Genomic DNA, 23,752 nt, shown 5'->3' with positions numbered 1-23,752 from the left:
CTTGCTTCAAAACACCGATCTCTGTGAAAACCAAACGTATATCGACGCACTGTGGCCCTTTCTCATGCCCCTGCTGCCAGCAAAATCGGCAGAGAATTCAGAGATCCAGACCCAAGCGAGTGTCGGTCGTCATCTACAAAAACCAAGCTCCACACGCAATCCAGGAAGAACAACCGTCGACCATCTGCAAGTATTGTGCCACCATACAGCACCACAACGATCAAATCATCTAGAAAAAATAATACCACATCATGTTTCCTAAAATCAACTGCGAAACATTCCGACTAGCCAGAAGCTGAAACACAAAACGAAGACATTCCAGAACCAAAAATAACACATTTTCAGTGACGAAAGAAATGTAAATAACTGCTAGAATTGTCTTCCTCGTGGGAGAGTGATTGAGTTGCCACAATAAGTGCCGGAGTTCTGTCGCAGCTGTTCTTTAATGGCATCAAACGCTCCAGTTTCCTAATATATCGAAATTTTATTCACGTAAGGCAACGGCCTTGCCGCAGTGGTAACACCGGTTCCCGTCAGATCACCGAAGTTAAGGGTTGTTGGGCTGGGCTAGCACTTGGATGGGGGACCATCCGGTCTGCCGCGCGATGTTAGCAAGCGGGGTGCACTCAGTCCTTGTGAGGCAAACTGAGGAGCTACTTGACTGAGAAGTAGCGACTCCGGTCACGTAAACTGACATACGGCCGGGAGAGCGGTGTGCTGACCACATGCCCCTCCATATCCGCCTGTGGGCTGAGGATGACACGGCGGCCGGTCAGTACCGTTAGGGCTTCATGGCCTGTTCGAACGGAGTTTAGTTTAGTTTTTTATTCATGTAACCGATGTCGCCCGAATTTCTAGTGTATTACGTGCTTATGTCGAGGACAATAATTAACACAGTCGAGAATGAGACGTAACTGAGTCGAAACCAGCTATATGAAGAAACCTGTAACATTCAGACAAAATTTTCATTCTGCAGCAGTGTCCGCTGATTAAGATTTGCTGGCGGATTAAAATTGTGTGCCGGACGGGGATTCGAACCTCGGACCTTTACTTTTCGCTGGTAAGTGCTCTGCCGACTGGGGTATCCCACACGGCTCACGAAGCCCGGCCTCTACCACCACTCCCCTCTCACTACTTCACTTTCGCCAGTACTGCGTCTCCTAGCTTTCAAGCTTCACAGCTAATATCCAAGGTTACAGGAAAACTTCTGTGACGTATAGAAGGCAACACGGAGTACTGGCGTAAATGAGTGGTGCTGGGATACGTCAGTCGGCAGAGCACTTCCCCACGAAAGGCAATGATCCGGGGTTCGGCTCCCCGTGCAGCACACAGTTTTAGTCTGCTTGGAAATTTCAAACTACGCTCAGGTGACGAAAGTCGTGGGATAGCGATTTGCACGTACCCAGATGGCGGTAGTATCGCGTACAGGGTAGTATCGCGTACACAAGATATAAAAGAGGAGTGGGCCGGCCGGTGTGGCCGAGCGGTTCTAGGCGCTTCAGTCTGGAACCGCGCGACCGCTACTGTCGCCGGTTCGAATCCTGCCTCGGGCATGGATGTTTGTGATGTCCTTAGGTTAGTTAGGTTTAAGTAGTTCTAAGTTCTACGGGATGATGACCTCAGATGTTAAGCGCATTGGCACAGATGTCATCTGTACTTAGGTGACTCATGTGCCGACGTTCAAATGGTTCAAATGGCTCTGAGCACTATGGGACTTAACATCTGAGGTCATCAGTCCGCTAGAACTTAGAACTACTTAAACCTGACTAACCTAAGGACATCCCACACATCCATGCCCGAGGCAGGATTCGAACCTGCGACCGTAGTGGTCGCGCGGTTCCAGACTGAAGCGCCTAGAACCGCTCGGCCACACTGGCCGTGCCGACGTGATTATGGCCACACAACGGGAATTAACAGACTTCGAACGCCGAATGGTAGTTCGAGCCAGACGCATGGGTCATTCCATTTCGATTATCGTTAGTGATTTCAATATTCCGAGATTCACAGGAGTGTGCCAAGAATACCAAATTTCAGGTATTACCTCTAACCACGGACATCTCGGTAGCCGACAGTCTGCATTTTACGACGGAGAGCAGCGGCGTTTGCGTAGATTTTCAGTGCTAACAGACAAGCAACAACGCGTGAAATAACCACAGAAATGAAAATGAGACGTACGATGAACGTATCCGTTATGACAGTGTGTCGAAATTTGGCGTTAATGGGCTATGGCAGCGGACAACCAACGTGAGTGCCTTTGCTAACAGCACGACATAGCCTGCAGCGCCTTTACCCTGCTCGTGACTGTAGTGGTTGGACCCTGGACGACTGGAAAATCGTAGCTTGATCAAACGAGTCCCGATTTCATTTCGTATGGTTCGCGTGTGGCGCAGACCCCACTTTGTCATGGACCCAAATTGTCAACAAGGCACTGTGCAAGCTGTTGGTGGCTGCACAGTGATGTGGGCTGTGTTTACATGGAATGAACTGGGTCCTTGGTCCAAGTGAACGCATTAGGTCCTCTGGTCCAAGTGAACAGCTCACTTACTATTAACAGCCATTCATGGACTTTGTAAGGGAACATATTAAAAGCTTTACTGTACCGAAGTATGCGATACCCTCCAAATTCAATCAGTTTAACGAGTATTTATGATTATAGAAAAGTTATTGTGTATGTTAACAATGATTGCATAACATGTCTCCATAAACAGTCAACCCATTAAATTATACTGAATAACTGACCCACACAAAAGTTTATATCACTTGATCACTGATACAACAAATGTCATCATGTAAAAACACTAAGTTCATCTTAAATAATTAATATGAAGTACGAAAAATAGTGGCCAACTTAGGTATTTTGGATCTCCTTAAATAAAAATCACCCAGTGAATCCTATTTATTCACTAGGAGCGTTTTCACTCAGTATTCACGTAATCAATCCTATTTTCGACGAAAACCAATGTAATTCTTAATAATTCATGTTATTTACTTATTTATGCAAATTAGAGAAGTCAATTGACAAACTTCTAAAAAACGGCCTTTTTGTAACAAAGAATTATTCTGTCAAGTCAACAAATCTGTCTGTCATTTTAATAACATGTTAAATTATGTCACTCGATGCAAATTAATAACTTTTCTGCACAAATTATGATAACAGATGTACATGTGACTTATAAACTATATCTCTTTTTAGTAGTTCTTTGACAATGTTATAAATACAAGCAGCAAGAAGAGTCGAGAGGCAGTCGGAATGTCACTTTGGTAAAGTGTGTTTGTGTGTTATTGTTTGAGGTGGATAAACAATGCAAAGAACATGTAAAGGAAGTACTACTTTGTGTTGTGTCATGGTCTTTGGTGGACAGTGGAATTAAGATGGCCACCAGAGTAATAAATATTTGAAGTTTACATATTTGTTGTTTTCGCTCGTTCTTTATCATCAAAAGCACATAAAAAACACGGGACCTCATGTTTTTAACCCTAGACAACCAGATTTAGAGCCAGCATCAGCATCGAGGCACAGCAGCGATCCAGCAAGTAGCAGCGATTACCACAACACAATGCATTTTAATGGCGCCAACCCAACGTCAAGTGCTAACAAGCTCCGTAAATGGGAGTGAAATAGTGCGATTATAGCAATTAGCAATATCTACGACTAGGCGACCATTACAACTTCATGTTCCAAAAAAAAACAGAATGGAATTTTTGTGGATGGCAATGCGCCATGTCACTGGCCCACGCTTGTTTGCGACTCAGAATGATTTGGCCACCCAAATCACCCGACATGAATCCTGTAGAACATTTATGACACATAATGGGGAGGTCGTTCGTGCAGAAAATCCTACACTGAAAATACTTTCGCAAATCTGGAAAGCTATAGAGGCAACATGGTTCAGTATTTCTGAGCACTTCACCTGGCAAAAGGAGGCCCGACACGATAACTTTTGTGACCCCATTGTATACCACAACTGGCAACTGGAGTGTTCGATTGAATAAACTTCACTGGTAAGGCGTCACCTAAGATCTTTCTCCACAGACATAGTCGCTATAGGTATTTGGTATTCTTTTATTTTGTAGATTTTCGATTTTTTTCCGAGTCTAGTCCTCTGGTTCAAGTGAACCGATCATTTACCATTTGCAGCCATTCATGGACTTCATGTTCCAAAAAAAAAAAAAAACAAAAAAAAACAAAAAAAAAATAAAAAATAAAAAAAATAAAACAAAAATAAATAAAAAAGAAATTGAACTTTAATGGATGACAATGCGCCATGTCACTGGCCCACGCTTGTTTGCGACTGAGAATGATTTGGCCACCCCACCCAAATCACCCTTCTACAAAAACGAGTATTATTTACTACCCGCGCGGGGTAGCCGCGCGGGGTAGCCGCGCGGTTTCTGGCGTCTTGCCACGGTTCGTGCGGCTGCCCCCGTCGGGGGACCGAGTCCTCCCTCGGGCATGGGTGTGTGTGTTGTCACTAGCGTAAGTTAGTTTAAGTTAGACTAAGTAGTGTGTAAGCCCAGGGACTGATGACCTCAGCAGTTTGGTCTCATAGGTACTTGCCACAAAAATTACTTAACTCAAAACCTCCGTCGTTGTTGATTACTTTATCCATCACAAAGAGATATCCATTGACTTCGTTATTAAACCGTCTCTCTTATTGAGAGGGGTGACGTTTCAGGGCGTAAAAACCTGGGTCATAGTCTCTTATGAATTCACAAGTTCAAGTAAACATTACTGGAAGGCTTCCAGCTCTTTTGAATAATCATGGAAAGAAAAAATCAAGATTTATCCCATTTTCCTGTGCCCTTCTTACGCAAATTGCAACAGTACAGTGAATATTGTGGAGAATTTATATTCAACACGAAGTTAAGATCTTTAGAGCTACGAATTGTCCCATACAGAAGAGGGCAATTAAGGCAGGTCAGTCCAAAACCATGCAGAACAAATAAATATATCGATGTGTGGTTTTCGCTGAGTTATAGAAGACACTGTGGCGAATTTTCTTACCATAGCAAGTAATTGCGACACCGACTTCTTTTTTATTGGAACTATGTACTCTTTTCTGTGGCATTGGAAAGAGTCGTCGAAGAGGACTTCACAGACGCAACATGTGTGGAACGTGATCAATTACTAACAAGATTACAGCGCCGCAATCCAAAGACCGCCGACGGGAGAAGTCTCACAAACGTTTGCTCTGTTGTATCAAACACGTAACTCAGATATGAACCTATGTTTATTATAGCATCCTGAGCACTGACACTTGCTATAAAGTGATTCCGGACACACAATACTGCAAGTTAAATTTCATATCGCAGCACAGGCTCATTTTATAAGGCAATTCATGGCTTCAGGAATGGTCAATGTTTCCTTGGTCACCTCTTGTTTCAACTTTTGCCCTGTATTTACATCTAAATTAAGGCCTTCTTATTATCAAATTCCATGTTTAGTGATTGGACAACGTATTAAAAATGTAGAACCACGAACAAAATTTCAGGCCAGGTCGGGAAATATTTTATTTTGAAGGTCATAAATGCACTTTTCATTGATATGGTTTCCCTTTAAATAAACCATTTTATCCAAAGCTTTTCCAGTGAGAATGTTCAATAACGGAAAAGCGATTCTGAAATACCTACATATACGTGTGCAACACTCATAATATGTTCGTTACAGCCAATTCCTATGTCAGTCATGTATTTGGTTAAATGTGGCAAGAGGAGGAAGTGCGTCAAAAATAGAGAATAGGTTGTAAGTTCCAAAAACACTTATTTCGTTGATAATTCACTTTTTTCTTTTGCCAAAGCACCTTTCTGGACAGGTGTATTGTCCAGGAAAATAATATTTTTTTCATATGAAATCCAGGTTTGTCCTCACTTCTTTTTTCATTTAGGTTGTCTAGTTGTTGCATAGAATTTTCCTTTACGCTTTGTAACATAATCAATAGGAAAAGTACCTTTTCTTTCTCAAAGAACAATTGGCAAAACTTCCACGTTAGATGAAATCGACTTAGCCCAGTACGTTGTAGGGACACTGGCATCCAGGGTGTGCTTTGGTTGTAGTTTTATTTTTTCAGTTGCCAATTACACATATTAAAATTCACCTTATACACCGTACCGGTATTATTAATCTGAACGAAACGAATATGACGCGACTACTTTAAAAAAAAAAATGTATGTATAAAAGATTCTTAGTTACTTGAAGTGCGAGGGTAGTGATAAAATTTTAATTATCACCTTGAAAAACTCAAACATGAAGATGGTCTCAGTCTCAGTATTGTGTACATTATTACCCTTCTGTGTGAAACATTTTCCCCGACGAAAGATGACTGGGATGAGATCTTAGTTGCAGATGCCTCCATTTCGGCTACTTAGGAAATATTTCGCCTCGAATAACAACTCTTTGTCTTTCTGAAAATCCCTGCCACGTAATGTTTCTTCATCCGATGAAAGAGGAAGAAGTCACTGGGAACGATTTCGGGACAAAATGGGGCGTGAAGAAAAATCTCAGGGTGAATGATCTGTGCAGAATGAGCTGAGGCATTATCGTTGATCATAGATTCGTCTTTGAACACCCTCCCGCTACTTTTCGCCTTAACAGCCTCCCGTAACCTCGTCAGGAGATTGCGTTAGTGTGCTGCTGTGAAAATTTGCTCCTTACGAGCATAAAGTAGTAGCATCACACCATGGCAGTACCGAAAAATACTCATCTTCAACTTGCACGACAATGGTTGTGTCTCCGCGTTTTTCGGCGGCGGTGACTCTTACAAGCTTCAGCTGCTTGTGTGTTATGTTTCTCTGTAGGTCACAGTGACACATCCAGCACTCGTCCATGGTGATTACTTGGCTAAAGAAGTCATCTGGACTACCTGAAACAGCTCTGTCATTTACGTTTTTGTCTTACATAAAGGTACTCTGGCATATTGTTCCTTCCCATTGAGACACGTTTGACTCTTACTAGAAGCGTCTCCGCCACATTTATCGCTGTGTGATATGAAAATGCGTTATTGGCATTCACTACGCTTCCACCAACTAAGCATGGATTGTTGCTTACCGCCCGCCACCCTGCCCGTCCTAGTGGTGCGGCCACAGCCTGTTTAAAGACCAAGCGACACACAAGCGGCCGCTTGGGGTGCTGAGGTATAAGGGATGCCAGAGGCGCTCAAGCGCAAAATTTGTATACAGGTTACATTCCGAGATGCTACTCCAGGCGGGTGTAAAGTGAATGTGCGCAACGGAAAATAATAAACACTAAAATGATGATTTGGCCCTGTCTGACAACCCCTTGAAGCAGATCTTAGGATCTCTTCATTCTCTTTTTATACATAAATTACAATCTAAACATAAATGTATGATGAAGGCAACTAATACTACTAAATGATAAACGTTGTTGTTCAATATATATTTATTAAAGATTAAAATCAACCGTTTAAGTACAATTGTCTACATTTCCTAACTAAAATTATTAATTTACTGCCCAACTCTGCACCTTATTATGACTGCTCGATCTAATATCAATAACGCGAAATGACTGACATCATCTACGTACCAAACACTAGAAGACTCTACTTTCAAAAATGATCTATGGTGGTGTGGTAACTCAGTGGAAATAAACTAACGTGATCACAGCTGTTTAGCTTTACAGCCCTAATAAGCAGAAGCAATTTGCGATATCACAGTATGTACTGCGTCCGCTGCGTCGACGTGATGGTTCTCGTACTCGTCTGTGACGATGGAAGAAACCAGCCATAAATAAACTCTTTCAAACATTAGGACGGCAGAAGGCGGTCCTCTGACTAATATAATCTAATACTGTCTTCTCCTCTCTGTGTTCTACAGACGAGAAACGCGACCTCCCAGCCACAAGGACGGAGTTAACATATTTCAACGTAAGTATAGGCAGAAGAATAGCTGTCAATTACTGAGCGCTGCGTACTCAACGACGGCTTCCAACCCGGAGGTGAAGTCCAGAATCGTATATGTTCGCAACAGTACAGTGTCTAAGCCGGCCACGGTAACCGAGCGCTTCTAGGCGCTTCAGTCCGGAACCGCGCGGCTGCTACGGTCGCAGGTTCGAATCCTGCCTCGGGCATGGATTTGTGTGATGTCCTTAGGTTAGTTAGGTTTAAGTTGTTCAAAGTTCTAGGGGACTGATAACCTCCGATGCTAAGTCCCATAGTGCTCAGAGCCATTTGAACCATTTGAATAGTGCCTAACTGTTGTAACTATAAACTCTCTTGAGTGCGAAGACAGCAAGTCCGTCTGCACCAACAAAGCTGAACACACGGGCGCTCACAACTGAAGACCTCGACCCTCCACCGCTGGCTTCCCAGCAAGACTCCGCTCCTCACCCTCATAATTCCGAAAACGAATCATATTCACGAAACCACGGAATATTCTCCCTCTCTACTGATTCTTCTGAAAGCCGACCAACCATATTTCAGTCTTCTGTCGTCCAGCGCGGATAGTTTGCAAGGAAAAACCTACACGCTTCTGAGTAACAATCCTTGGAAATAACCGAGCCGCTTCTTCGTTCCTCTCACCTGCGTCCAAGATTTGCAGAGTTTCCGGTTATCCTTCCTGTCCTGCTACAATAGCAGTCGGCCGTCACCCTATTGTGCTCCAGCGCTCAGTTGTCCCAGCATCCATCTAGCTACTTCCTGTTTTCAAGCAAGACCAACACCTGTGTGGGCCTTCCACCCAGAGCTTGAATTCTGCCTGCCGTTTCATCTCCACTGGCGTTCCAACCTCTACTAGTATAGGCAATCATTCATTACGCCGTTCTGTTAATAAAGACACTCCGTCACCTTCCATGCAATAAACGTTAACAATTATTTACGAGGCGTACGTGACAGCCAGTCTCCTTTAAATATTCATATATATAATGTACAACCTATCAAATTATACCTAATTGTGGTTGTAGTTCACGACTATATATGTGGATGAGTGATTGTAAGGTGCGAAATTATAGCCACTTTTACAATATCATAATTGATATAAAAACTTATGCTGCTGAAAGCATACTACAAGGAAAGAAAAACATTCCGGTAAGTATTTGTCCATAATCGGATCTCTTTTCATAATACCTGCGAATGTGTGGTTAAGAGCCGTCACTAACATCAGCGTCGAATATTGTCCTGGCCGGTATACATGTATCTGAAACGTAAACTCTTCGATTAAGTCCCGTCTACTTGGGCTCAAATTTCTCCCATGGCCTACCTCAACAAGATAAGCAGTACTACTTCTGCATATTACATTTTACAATTCACTGTACACGCGCACCTATTAAAACAGGTGTCCCACATGCTACGTTAACATCTGGTTGCAATACTCCGCTCATTTCTGCGGCGAGTTACTAACTATTCGAAACGACTCAGTATCATCTCGTAAATGTTGGAAAGACTGTACAATTGCCGGCCGGAGTGGCCGTGCGGTTCTAGGCGCTACAGTCTGGAACCGAGCGACCACTACGGTCGCAGGTTCGAATCCTGCCTCGGGCATGGATGTGTGTGATGTCCTTAGGTTAGTTAGGTTTAATTAGTTCTAAGTTCTAGGCGACTAATGACCTCAGAAGTCGCATAGTGCTCAGAGCCATTTGAACCATTTTTGAACTGTACAATTCGCTGCTCCAGTTCTTCGACCTTATTTACGGGAGTGTTGTACACTTCACTTTCGAGACGATCGCAGACGGAACAATCCTGAATATTGAGATCACGTGACGTCGAAGCACAGGTTGCAGGCTGTGCTCGACCTATTATTCTGAACCATACTGGAGTGTTAAATGTCATCTTACATCAAAAGCAAAATGTACCTGCGTGTAAGAGAGGCGTTCAATAAGTAATGCGACACATATTTTTATGAAAGCAAGTTGGTTTTATTCGGGGTTCCAGTACGCCGTATTATTCCCCACTCTTTTGGTTATAATCTCCGTTCAATGAGACTGTGTTATGCCATCTTACTGGCAGGACTTGTTTGCCTGCGTAGTACCACTCTACTGGTCAACGTACGTGCCAGCATCAATAACCTCCCCATCATCCACGTACTGCTTCCCCCGGAGTGAAATCTTCATTGGGCCAAACAGATGGAGTCAGAAGGTACGATACCCGGGTTGTAGAGTATATGAGGATGAACAATTCAGTGAAGTTTTGTGAACTTCTCGGGTGCACATACTTCTGCGAGGCCTTGCGTCGTCATCGGGAAGGAGAAGTTCGTTAGCATTTTTGTGCCGACAAACACGCTGAAACCGTTTCTACAATTTCCTTAGGGCATTATACCACACTTCCGAGTTGATCGTTGCACCACGATGGAGGACTTCAAACAGAATAACCCATTAAGAGTCCCAAAAGACCGTCGCCATGACTTTATTGGCTGACGGTGTGGTTTTGAATTTTTTCTTCGAAAAGGAAGTGATGTGGCGCCACTCCATGAATTGCCGTTTTGTTTCCGATTCGAAGTGATGAACCCATGTTTCATCGTCCGTGAAGATGTTCGACAGCAAATTGTCACGGCCAGCCTAGCAACGCGCAAGTAGTTTGGCACAGAGGGTCCTTCGTTCCTCTTAATGCTCTTCTGTTAGGCGGCGAGGAACCCAGCTGTCACACACTTTTGAATACCCCAACTGGTGGACGAGTGTGTTAGCACTGCCGACAGAGACGCAGCGAGGTGTTTCATTGTGATCCGTCGGTCATCTCCTCACGTTCCAACACTGCAGGAGTCACAGCTGTGTGCGGCCAACTGCACGCGGGAGATCGAACAGGCTTGAGCGTCCTTGCTGCGGTGATGACAAACGCCTCACTCAACGACTCACCGTGCTTTTGTTCACTGCCAGGTCTCCGTAAACATTCTGCAAGCGCTCAAGAGTATCTGCGATGCTCTGGTTTACCATCGAAAGAAACCGAATGAGAGCTCTTGCCTTAAAACGCATCTCCGTCACAGATATCATTTTGAAGTCTGTGTACAGTACCGCAAGTTATCGGATCTTCATGTAATAATATGAGCTGAAGCGGGAATATTGTTCGATGTCTCACAACAAAGACCGCCTTGTTTCAACAGAAATTCCCAAGGAAAAAATGTGCTGCATTCATTATTGAAAGCCCGTCGTACTACAGTCACAAACGTTGCGTGAGAGAAGTACGCCACAGATGAAACCTGAGCCCAATTAAATAGGGCGTAATGAAAAGTCCTCATTTCAAATTCATTTGTACTAACTTGGGGAATATTTCAAACTGAAGTCAGTTGCTGGTGCCTAGTGATATATCAGTTTTGCAAAAACGTTCTTAAACTTGCCCTGGCTGCGGCAAAGAAAGACTTGTTTTCTACCTGCAGTCAGGCCAATAGGGTGTTCAGGGGCTGGTGCCACTACTTTTCTTCTGTACGGGTCGTCCACTCCCGGGCTGGAACTCCTACTTCTTTGCCAGGACATGTGGCCTGAGGAGTTGTAGGGCATCGTTAGACACCAACAAAACAAGACTAACTAGTACTCGATTAATTGTTCAATATACGTCTCATAGCTGACGCCTCAGCGACAGCCACTTGCTGCGTAGGCTGTAGTGGAATCTGCTGTCATCAGTGGCAGACTCAAGGCAGCCGGATGTCGTTGCATCAGCTGAAACATTGGCGGGCAACTCGTTGTAGAGCAGGTTGCCCGCACGCCGATCTGTAGGCTCTTTCCACGCGGCAGATCACTGCGGAAAAGGCGTGACAATGATGCCTTTGTAATTGATTCACCAATTCCCCTGAGAGCTCTAGGCCCCTCTCTCGTCGCTGTCCACACTATCCCATCAAATTGACCACAGTCTCGGATGCCGTGAAGTCTGATGTTGCGATGTATACTTATTCTGGCCTGGCAGTTCGGTACGCCCCCTGGTCCTTATGACGCTAAAGTATCAGAGCAGCTCATTCCCTGAATGGTGGAGGGACCCACGAACAACCCATCAGTGGCAGCTACTGTCCTGGACTCTGGCATCGGTTACCCATGGTTCTGAAAGTGCTGTCATTACTCGAGGTAGAGAGAAACTGACAAATGTGAAAATATTGGAACAATCTTACAGAAGATGTTGTCGTTGCTGTTGTGGTCTTCAGTCCTGAGATTAGTTTGATGCAGCTCTCCATCGTACTCTATCCTTTGCAAGCTGCTTCATCTCCCAGTACGTACTGCAGCCTACATCCTTCTGAATCTGCTTAGTGTATTCATTCTTGGTCTCCCTCTACGATTTTTACCCTCCACGCTACCCTCCAATACTAAATTGGTGATCCCTTGATGCCTCAGAACATGTAATACCAACCGATCCCTTCTTCTAGTCAAGTTGTGCCACAAACTCCTCTTCTTCCCAATTCTATTCAATACCTCCTCATTAGTTATGTGATCTACCAATCTAATCTTCAGCAATTTTCTGTAGCACCACATTTCGAAAGCTTCTATTCTCTTCTTGTCCAAACTACTTATCGTCCATGTTTCACTTCCATACATGGCTACACTCCATACAAATACTTTGAAAAACGACTTCCTGACACTTATATCTACATTCGATGTTAACAAATTTCTCTTCTTCAGAGAATCAAGTGTGAATGACATGGATGCCATTGATCCCACTGATTAACTGTCTCCTGCTAGCTGTGCTGTGGGACATCATTTTTAATGAATGAGTCGGTCCCATTTATTATGAGTGCTATATTTGCTTTACAGGTTTGTTTCAGTACCATAACTGCTGCGTCAGGTCCCTGATAGGCGTTGTTACGTCCTGTCTAGTGCATCTTACTTAATGATATGAGAGCAAGCAAGACAGTTCGATGCGCACTTGTCTTGCACTTCTCTGCTGAGCTTGCTTCCACTCACACACAGGAGTGTCGATGTCACACTCTTGGTGAGCGACTAACTGTGTTGAGATGTTAATGCGTTGCAGCTGGCTTATGTAGGCTGTGAAGGCGTGGAAAATTTTTGCTCTCCCATTCACATACTATCTCAGTGCGTTAACACTTAACGTCTTTTGGTTCTTCTACTGAAGTGCTACTGTACTGTGGAACGGTGATATCAGTGTCTACCGGAACTGAAGTATGTACCTGCAAACAAACAACAAACTAATTATGTAAGTTTTTTGGGAGCTGGGGGGGGGGGGTGATAGTTAAAACTGAAACGTCCCCTTAGAAAAATTATGAATGACTGTGCTGGTAAACTTCTACGTAATTTATTTTTCAAACAGCTGAGCGAAACTCAACGTACTCAAACATTTCTCTCTTTACTAATTCTGATCATCACTAACCTGACACACAATGTTTTTTAGCGCAACGCAATCTGGCTTTCAAAAATCCGTACAAAAGAATGGCCCTCACTAACAATAACCTATACCCCTTTCATGAATCACTTACCTCACAACAATCTTCGTTACTCGAACTACTGCAATACAGCGAGCGCCAATACTGCCAGCTAAATAAAAGATTCTAACTACTGAAGGCACTAACTACGGATAGGCATAGTTAGCAAATGAAAGATTTTGATAGAGAACGAACAATGTATTTGCCTTAATAGTGTTCAAAAGTCATCGTATATATATATATATATCTATCAATTCATGACATGTATCTTTACAAATTTCCTTTTTCTGGCGGACACACGTCCAGATCGTCCGCTTATAGCAAACTCTCAAAACTCTGGCATGTCTCTCTACACATCCACCACTGCTGGCGGCTCACCTCCAACAACCCAACGCTACGCGCTGTTCACATCCAACTGCCCAACACTACACTAGCGAATATTTCAACAGTGAGTATAACCAGCCACAGACTGCGCACAGCACAGTCAGTGATTTTCAAAAATGTTTCAAATGGCTCTGAGCACTATGGGACTTAACATCTAAGGTCATCAGTCCCCTAGACTTACAACTACTTAAACCTAACTAACCTAAGGACATCACACACATCCATGCCCGAGGCAGGATTCGAACCTGCGACCGTAGCGGTTCCGCGGTTCCATACTGTAGTGCCTAGAACCGCTCGGCCACTCCGGCCGGCAGTGATTTTCATACAGAGCGCTACTTGGCGTTACCAACATAAAAACCTAAACAACCTACTTACAAAACTTTATGACTACCCCTCGTTCATTTTTATGGACTATGTAGCAAAGTAACAAAAACAGAGTTTTATTGGTATCAACATCATCCTTGTGATAACAGGGAAATTTTCTCCTTGCCTTAATACTGTGTGTAACAAATGTTAAAACTGAGAACTGTAGACTATGCTAATGAACTGCTGCTACATTCATGATTTACTGGAAACAGCGACATTATTGCTTTCAGATAGGTTATGCAACATAATGTTACTCGGAGACAGGCATTGTATAAAATATTAACAGCAACGAAGTGATGGTAACATGAGAACGTAAATTGTATTCCTGAAGTTGTGAAAAGGCTAGTTTTGCACACAAGGACTGTTGGCCTCTGTTCTGCACATTTAAATAATGAGGAGATAGGCGTGAAGCGGCGCAAGTTGGTTCTCACCGGTGGCCGGCAGTCGAGTCCGCACGCCAAATGTCACCCGCAGCCCCGCCTGCTGATTTACTTAACGCGCGGCACGGCACGCATTTGCATTTTACGGCTCACGCCCTCTCAGAGAATAGTGGAGCCGGAAAGTGAAATGTGCCAGCCGTTCACAATATTTACAGCGTCGTCTCGTAGTCGATTGTGCAAAACGGTTACTTCTCTAAAAGTGGCATATTTAGTGGTTACGGAACTTGACTGTGCTTTACACGAACTTCCGGAACCGACAGGTTGTTGGAGGTGCCTGCTGCATAAAAGCTCTGCAGTTAGCCAGCAACATGGAGACTACTGTTCCAACGTAACAATCGACCACTGAATCGTACAGAAGCAAAAAGAAAACAAAAACTGTAAATTTTACGTAACGGAATTCCGAAAGGGATGCGAAATTACCGTCCTCTTGAGGCGTAGCGCCGTATACCGATCCTGCCTTGGAGGCTGTTAAGTGGGAGATGTGTCTCAGAGCTGGACAGTGACAGATGGTGACGCGACACTGAACACGCACGTAGTTTATGTATCAGCCGATAGAGGACAGTATTGGATAGGGGACTGAGATTTAGTTTCGATTGTGCCCACTAGAGTGCACTAAAGTAATAGAATGTTTTTCATAAACTGTTCTAGTATTTTCATACAGTGTTATTATGTCTTTTTGTATATGTAAAATGTTATAAATGTGTTTTAGCATTATGAATGATGCATGAGTGTGGTTTAAGGTTAATATGAAGATAATTGTTTAACGAGTTATGTAGTGGGATTTAGTGTGGGAATATTTCTAAGAAGAATGGATGTGGACAAAGGGGATTTTTGTAAGTTTATGGTAACGGGAAAGTTAATTCAGGTATAAATAACAATAGTAAAGAACTTAATGCATAAACAAAACTTCAGCATATTAGATAATTACGTCGGTAAAAAGTACAGTCGTTAGGTTTACTATTTTGCGATTGGTTATTGATGAAAAGCGCGGACTGACGCGGGAGAATGCTGTTTTGCTATTGGCTGTTGAGTAAACTGTCCAATGGTAAAGCAATATTCTTCGCGCGCCTTTCTCTGCTGGTAGAGAAGACTTAGAGTATGCTAGAGAGGAGTCGGAGCCTAGCCATGGAACAGTTCGGACGTGTGTAGTAGTAGTTCCGATGGAGATGATAAGTTGCCGGATCTAGCAGTGTTTCATACATCAAAAGTGTTGTAAAGTGACGGCATAATTATTACGACGGTTGTGTAGAGATTTCGGAATTTTTAAGTGAATTTTGTGACGAGAAAAGACAAATTCCGCGTGGCGTATTGAGCAGGTCGGTGGCTAAAAACTGTGACTGCATTAGGTACCGACAGACTTAATATTTGTCGAGCATTCTCAATCAAAAACAATGCGTATTTTTGTAGCTATTGCGTTTTCGGTAAATGCAACACCATAAACTTGCTAACTTGAGTGAAAGGGATTGTGAGTGACAAGCACGGGCTTGGCAGTGATACTTGTTCACCTACGTTTCAGAATACATTAATTAAGGACAAAATTTGCAACCTTTAATTTCGTGTGAAAACTTTCTCCCGAAACATAGATTAGTGACTTTAGTTGCAGTCTGGTTCACGTCGAAGTTCAGTAGGTTTCGCTCGGCTTCCCTACTGATGATCTGCTGAGACAATGTTCACAGGTAGGTGCAGGTTCGTCGTAAAGGGACGGAAGGAACCGCGCCGCCGCACTCTGTGCGAAGCGGAGTACTTGTGGTAACACTGTAACCCTTATGCTATCTTCTTACGCTTTTTACCTGTAATTTGAGATAATATATTCGGAAACCAAATGCAGATATCTTTAAGTCAGCAAGCTGCTATCAAATGCCTTGCTTCTGCCAATAGAATGGTTCTAGCGACTGTATTTGATACTATAGGTTCTCGATGTGTTAAGGGAGAGGCACTGTACGCGTGGGAAAGGCAACGTTTCGGTTCTGTTGGAGACGCCACTGATAGCTTCTTTTGAAAATAATGTACTCTCCGGCACAATCACAATTTCAGTTACGAACTTACAGGTTTCGGTTGTCATCGGCCATCCTTAGATCAAAAGAAAGATGCCAGAATTTGTCTTGTGATCTGAAGATTACTGATGATGGCTGAAACCAGTAATATCGTGTTGAAATTGCTGTGACTATGCCAGACAAGCTTCCATGCAAGTAAGCATTAACTGCCTTACAGAATGCCGAACTCTTTCGAAAAATCAGAACATTTTTCAGGTTCGATGGTAGCTATCTACACTCATGCTCATAAATTAAGGATAATGCTGATGCATGGTGAAACAACGCTCTGGTGGGCGGTTTGCGGGTTTAACACCTCGGGGTATGACCATGTGGTGCATTTGACCTGCGGCCGTCGCACGGTGGCGCTGGCAGCAGTTCACATGTGCAGAGGTGTGTTTGGTGCATATCAGAGTACGGTACAGCGAGTAAGTGTGCAGATGTTTTGAGACGTGCTAATGGTGACTGGGTGTTGAAAATGGCTTAAAGAACACATATTGATGACGTTATGGGGGGTAGAATACTAGAGCGACTGGAGGCTCGTTAAACACAGCAGGTCGTTGCACTGCCCTCCGTGTGCCACAAAGTGTAATTCCAGCAGACAAGAAACGTGTCCAGGCGCTACAGTACGGGACGTCCACAGATACAACACCACAAGAAGACCGATATCTCACCATCAGTGCCCGCAGACGGCCACGGAGTACTGCGGGTATCCTTGTTCGGTACCATACCCCAGCCACTGGAACTGTTGTCTCAGACACACTGTCTACGGACGACTGAACAGACATGTTGCCCGGAGACCCGCAAGGTGCATTCCACTGACCACTGGTCACAGGAGAGCCCGTAAAGCCTGGTGTCAAGAACGTGGTCATTGGAACAGTTGTCCCAGGTTATGTTCACGGACGAGTCCAGGTATAATCTGAACAGTGATTCTTGCTGTGTTTTCATCTGGCGTGGACCAGGAACCAGATACCAACCCCTTACTGTCCTTGAAAGGCACGTGTATGGAGGTCGTGGTTTGATGGTGTGGGTTGGAATTATGATTGGTGCACGTACAGCCCTGCAAGTCTTTGACAGAGGAACTGTAACAGGTCAGGTGTATCGGGACGTCATTTTTCACCAGTATGTCCGCCTTTTCAGGGGTGCAGTTGGTCCCACCTTCCTCCTGATGGATGATAACGAACGTCCTCACCGAGCTGTCATCGTGGAACAGAAGATATCAGGTGAATAGAGTGGCCTGCCTGTTCACCAGACCTAAACCCACTGGAGGACGTCTGGGATGCTCTCGGCCGACTTATCGCTGCACGTCTTCTAACCCCTAGGGCACTTCAGGAGCTCCGACAGGCACTGGCGCAAGAATGCAAGAATGGGAGGCTATACCGCAGTAGCTGCTCGACCACCTAATCCAGAGTATTCCAACCCGTTGTGCGGCCTATGTACGTGTGCATGGTGATCATATCCCATATTGATGTCGGGGTACATGCGCAGGAAACAGTGGAGTTTTCTAGCACATGCGTTTCAGGGCAGTTTTCTCAACTTATCACCAATACCGTGGACTTGCAGGTCTGTGTCGTGTGTGTTCCCTACGTGCCTACGCTATTAGCGCCAGTTTTGTATAGTGCCACGTTGTGTGGCACCACATTTTGCAATTATCCTTAATTTATGAGCATGAGTATAGTACACTATTACCAAATGTGCATATCCGTTTTCGACCAAATCTAATAACCGAATCGAGACAAATGCCACAGCTCTTCTGACCGTTTCTGTATAATGTACGACGATAAATACCTTTCGTCATGTCTATAACAGTCCCCCGTCAGTCCGTCTGAGTTTTGCATTACGTAGCATGATTCTCCTCCCCATAAAAACTGGTTATACTGCCCCACAATTCATGACGGCTTTGATTGCACCATTCTGCCTTGCTTCTTTCTTGCCGTCAGGGGCTTCTGGACAGCATCACGACTAAATCCTCTAAATCCCATCGGCTCTCAGTGAGTTATGTCACTGATCGCTGTAACAGAGCAGCAACTGAAGCCCTCTGGAATAGTTTACATTAGGGGCTGCCAAGATTTTGGCTCGCAGGCCGTGCCTGGGCTTGAGTTCCAAAACGCTCAGCCTCGCTTCGCATGTCACTACGCCATGCTGTCTGAGTGCGCCAGGGGGTGGGGTGAAGAGGGGAAGACTGTGAAGGTGCCGCACTTAAATGCGGTGCAGTCGCACTGAATACAACTTGGCTTTACATTTCACATAGGACACAAAGAAAACTAATTTTTAATTATTTTTGGTGCGCTAAAAACACAATATAATTTTTATCTGGCACAAACTGCCGGCATATCAACAGATGCAGACAATTTCACAGAGTTTCGCTTTCAAGGTGCCCCATAATAGTGACTTATTTAGTTTCATAACCCAAGAAAGATGTTTCACATTACTATATCGGTCGAAATATTGTAGCACTTTTGCAATCTCATTGTGGAGAAGTGAAAACTGTACCTGAGGAAAGTAATGTAGACATACTGAACAGTTTTAACGTAAGAAGATTGGTCGTAACTAGAATTACCTTGCGGGTCAATCAGTTACAATTGAATCGGCAGCTGGTCTCGTAAACAGCGCGGGAACAGTTTTAAGAATGATAGTGACCTCAAAATTTTTGTTTAACTATCCTCGTAATTCTTTCTAGACCACAATGAATTCTTGACACTTCGCATTTTCCTTAACGTCGGCGGGCTTAGGAAAACGGACTGTCTTTGTCAGAATGTGATCCTGTCACAATGCGATTTTCTTTTTAAATGCATCCCCATCAAAACGGAAAGAAATTACCTTGCAATGTCTTACTGTGGGCAGTGTGCAATCAAGAACACTTAAAATCCGAAGCCTGCGCTCCATTCTGGATGTTCTGATTTTAGTTCCTGCACTCGTTTTTCCTATAAAGAATTATACAGTAGTGAGTTTCAAGTCGAAAAACCGTTCCAGGAATGCGCCTTGACTTAACCTACGTACTTTGCAGTAATACATGAAGTCTCTATAGCCTTCGTTCAGTTCCACTGAAAACAGCTGCAACTGAGAATGGAATAATTCATGTGACTTCAGAAATTTTACTATTCGTACCACAAATTTCTTCACGTGCTCCAGGCCTGCAAATTTAGCACAAAGAGCTTTTTGATGTACAAAACAGTGTATTCCGTCCGTCGATCTTTGCAATTTTTTGCTCTTACAGTGTCAACTTAACCTTCAATTTCTTTCTGCATGGTATTGTAATGTTGTTGCATATCAAATATGCACTGCCTGTCACTTACGGGAACTGAGAATTCTCATCTCTCTCTTGTGTCATTCCCATTAGTTTTAAAGGACTACGACGATAGACCCATAGATTGCCTTCTTTGCGAAAACAATCACTGGACGTGTGAACATTTTTTATACCACGAACAAAAAGCGAAGGTCAAATAGCGCTGACAGCACGATTCTGCCGAATAATTCCACACAGCAAAGCTAAGTAGTTCCGAGAAGGACAGAACAAAACCGTGTGATAGGCCAGGCTTAGTCCGCTCGTGGTCCGCACAAGCTACACGTGTGAAGTTTGGCACTCCGTGGCCGCCCCTGGTTTACATGGTCAAGTGCTACAGTTCGCCACTCCACTTTAGTCACTTTCTTGCTCTTACCGCAAGACAGTTGATTTTAGCGCTTTCCTGCCGCTTTCGCCTCACGACACTTTGGCTGCCATTTATGTATGATGGAAAAGAAAATGAGGGCTGTGTTAGATGACGATCAGTTTGGCTTTAGCAAAGGTAAAGTCACCAGAGAGGCAATTCTGACGTTAAGATTGGTAGTGGAAGCAAGATTAAATAATAATCAAGACACGTTCATAGGATTTGTCGACCTGGAAAAAGCGTTCGACAATGTAAAATGGCGCAAGCTACATGAAATTCTGAGAAAAATAAGGATAATATACAATATGAATAAGAGCCAAGAGGGAATAATAAGAGTGGAAGACCAAGAACGAAGTGTTCGGATTAATAAGAGTGTAAGACAAAGATGTAGGCTTTCACCCCTACTGTTCATTCTGTACATGGAAGAAGCAATAATAGAAATGAAAGAAAGGTTCAAGAGTCGAATTAAAATTCAAGGTGAAAGGATATCAATGACACGATTCGCAGATGGCATTACTATCCTGAATGAAAGTGAAGAAGAACTGCATGATCTGCTGAATGGAATGGACTATCTAATGAGTACAAAATGCGAACTTAGAGTAAATCGAAGAAACATTAAAATAATGAGTAGCAGCAGAAACGAGAACACCGAGGTCGATATTGACGGCATGGAAGTACGTGAGGTTAAGGAATTCTACTACCTAGGCAGCAAAATAACCAATGACGGACGGAGCAAGGAGGACATGAAAAGCAGACTAGCACTGGCATGAAGGGCGTTCCTGACCAAGAGAAGCCTACTAGTATCCAACATAAGTCTTAATTTGTCTGAGAATGTACATTTGGAGCACAGCGTTGTACGGTAGTGAAAAATGGACTATGATAAAACCGGAACAGAAGAGAATTGAAGCGTTTGAGATGTGGTGCTACAGACGAATGTTGAGAATTAGGTATATAAGGTAAGGAATGAGGAGGTTCTGCGCAGAATCGGAGCGGAAAGGAATATGTGAAAAACATTGATAAGGGAGATGGGACAGAGTGATAGGACATCCGTTAAGACATCAGGCAATGACTTACATGGTACTAGACGGAGCTGTAGAGGGCAAAAACTGTACAGGAAGACAGAGATTGGAATATATCCAGCAAATAATTGAGGACATAGGTGGAAAGCGCTACTCTGAGATGAAGAAGTTGGCATAGGAGAGAAATTCGCGGCGGGCCGCATCAAGCCAGTCAGATGACTGAATAATAAAACATTATAGGATGTCCTAACGCTTTACCCTCAAAATTGAAGTTATGGTAGAAGATCAGAAACTGTGTCTTTTGAGATGAGGAACTAACGGTCGAAAACTAATTTTTCACATAGTGCTAGATCGTCACAGAGCAATGCATGTTTCGTAACAAACAACTACTCCATATAGCCCATTAAATTTAGGCTGCGCAATAAAATTTCTTCCACTGATACTTCGGCCGCGTGTCATCCGGCCATCCTCAGAATGAGTCGCGAGACTGACGACAAGGTGCCCAGCGCGGTCTTATATGCTCCACTGCGGCGGTACTGCGCATGCGGCTCACAGACGTTGGTCGGCGGCAAAAAAACATACGCCTGTGGCGAAGGCGGCTGCATGCCCGAAATTTAATGGACTGTTCATTACGCCGCGAGAAGTTGAAAATGCAAAACTACAGAATATTATCAGAAAAGTATGTGAACACCTCTTCGTAATAACGGGAAGTGCACCCACCAGTACAAAAGCACGCGGAAGGTACTGTGTTGTCAGCAGAGAAGCAGCGACAGTAGAATGGGTAGTTCAGGAGATTTTTGAATGCATCATGATATTTGAGCTCAGGTAAAGCTGCCTAAGGCGAGGGTGATGTGAAGTAGAAACGGGAAGGAACAACGACAGCTAAGGCAAGACCAGGCAGACCTTATGTACTGACGCACAGGGACTGTCCAGCATTACAGAGGGTAGCTGTGAAGCATCACATGAAATCAGCGAACTGAGTCACTCGTGAATTCCAGACTGATACCATCAGTCCTGCTAGTGCAATAACCATGCGTAGAGAGTTACAAATGGTGTACAATGGCAGAGAAGCTCCTCATAAGCCATACTTTTCTGTTGTCAATGCTAAGTTTCGCTCTCTTTTCGTTATTGCGCACGTAACAACTAACATATTGATAAATGGATGAGATAACATATATTGCTACGAAAAGAGCCCTGAAATACTCTTTAGGGATGCTGTGCTGTGACTTTCCTTGGATCATTAATTTTCAACAGAACAAAATATATTATTTTCTTATTATTCTGGATCCGGCTTTCTATAAAAGGAACATTGTTTCGTTACTGTAACTCGCTATAAAGTTCAACATATCTTTCTTACTTTACAGTTTTTGAAAAGGTTACTGAAAATTATTTCGTTATCAATGCTGATGTTACAGTACGCAATGTTTGTTCAACATCAAAATTTTGCAGTGGATTTTTGTTAACATTAAAACACCAATAAGTACCACGACTAACACGATAACATGAGACATTATCAGAGAAAAAATGTTTTTACCATAATGTTTGCCAGCCCAGAACTACGCACAGCAAGATTTCTTTTATGTCTTGAAGGTAAATTATCTTTTTGCACTGTTAATAATATACCATCATCTGTAGCCCGCGTCCACCTGTAAAACACATCATAAAATCTGCTGCTCTGCCCTGGAATCCTGAAAGAAATAATTTTAGTTCACTATTACCCGTCCGCTTCTTTGCGGTATGACTGGTTTCATTTAATGCAGTTTGAATGCGCCGCGGCAGTGGCTCGTCCGTTCGTAGCGCAGCTCTCCACCACGGATAATATTTAAATAGCTGAAAATGTCTTAAAAGGATGGGCAAGCTTATTACAAATCATAATGCAAGTTTTCACTAAGTAACTCTATTCAAAACATTTAGACAGATTAAATTGTTACACACCTTTACAGATCAATGCCTAATGGCGTCCTTCTCGCAATCTTGATGAAAGAATGCTACACAAGCATACAATATAGCGTCACAGGCTCTTCCTACTCACGTTACTCCAAAACGACAACAGAGAAATTAATGCTCGGTCACTACTACACTCCTGGAAATTGAAATAAGAACACCGTGAATTCATTGTCCCAGGAAGGGGAAACTTTATTGACACATTCCTGGGGTCAGATACATCACATGATCACACTGACAGAACCACAGGCACATAGACACAGGCAACAGAGCATGCACAATGTCGGCACTAGTACAGTGTATATCCACCTTTCGCAGCAATGCAGGCTGCTATTCTCCCATGAAGACGATCGTAGAGATGCTGGATGTAGTCCTGTGGAACGGCTTGCCATGCCATTTCCACCTGGCGCCTCAGTTGGACCAGCGTTCGTGCTGGACGTGCAGACCGCGTGAGACGACGCTTCATCCAGTCCCAAACATACTCAATGGGGGACAGATCCGGAGATCTTGCTGGCCAGGGTAGTTGACTTACACCTTCTAGAGCACGTTGGGTGGCACGGGATACATGCGGACGTGCATTGTCCTGTTGGAACAGCAAGTTCCCTTGCCGGTCTAGGAAT

General features: G+C 43.7%; 1 protein-coding gene across 13 annotated transcripts in view; it reads left to right on the top strand.

The window, feature by feature from the left end:
* Positions 1-23,752, top strand: part of LOC126187542 (putative thiamine transporter SLC35F3) — a 653,727-nt gene that overhangs the window by 3,724 nt on the left and 626,251 nt on the right. The window lies entirely within an intron of this gene.

The sequence above is a fragment of the Schistocerca cancellata genome, chromosome 1, assembly GCF_023864275.1.
Source record: "Schistocerca cancellata isolate TAMUIC-IGC-003103 chromosome 1, iqSchCanc2.1, whole genome shotgun sequence".
Lineage (NCBI taxonomy): Eukaryota > Metazoa > Arthropoda > Insecta > Orthoptera > Acrididae > Schistocerca > Schistocerca cancellata.
Note: the sequence above shows the minus strand (reverse complement) of the source record. Positions and strands in the feature narration are given on the sequence as shown.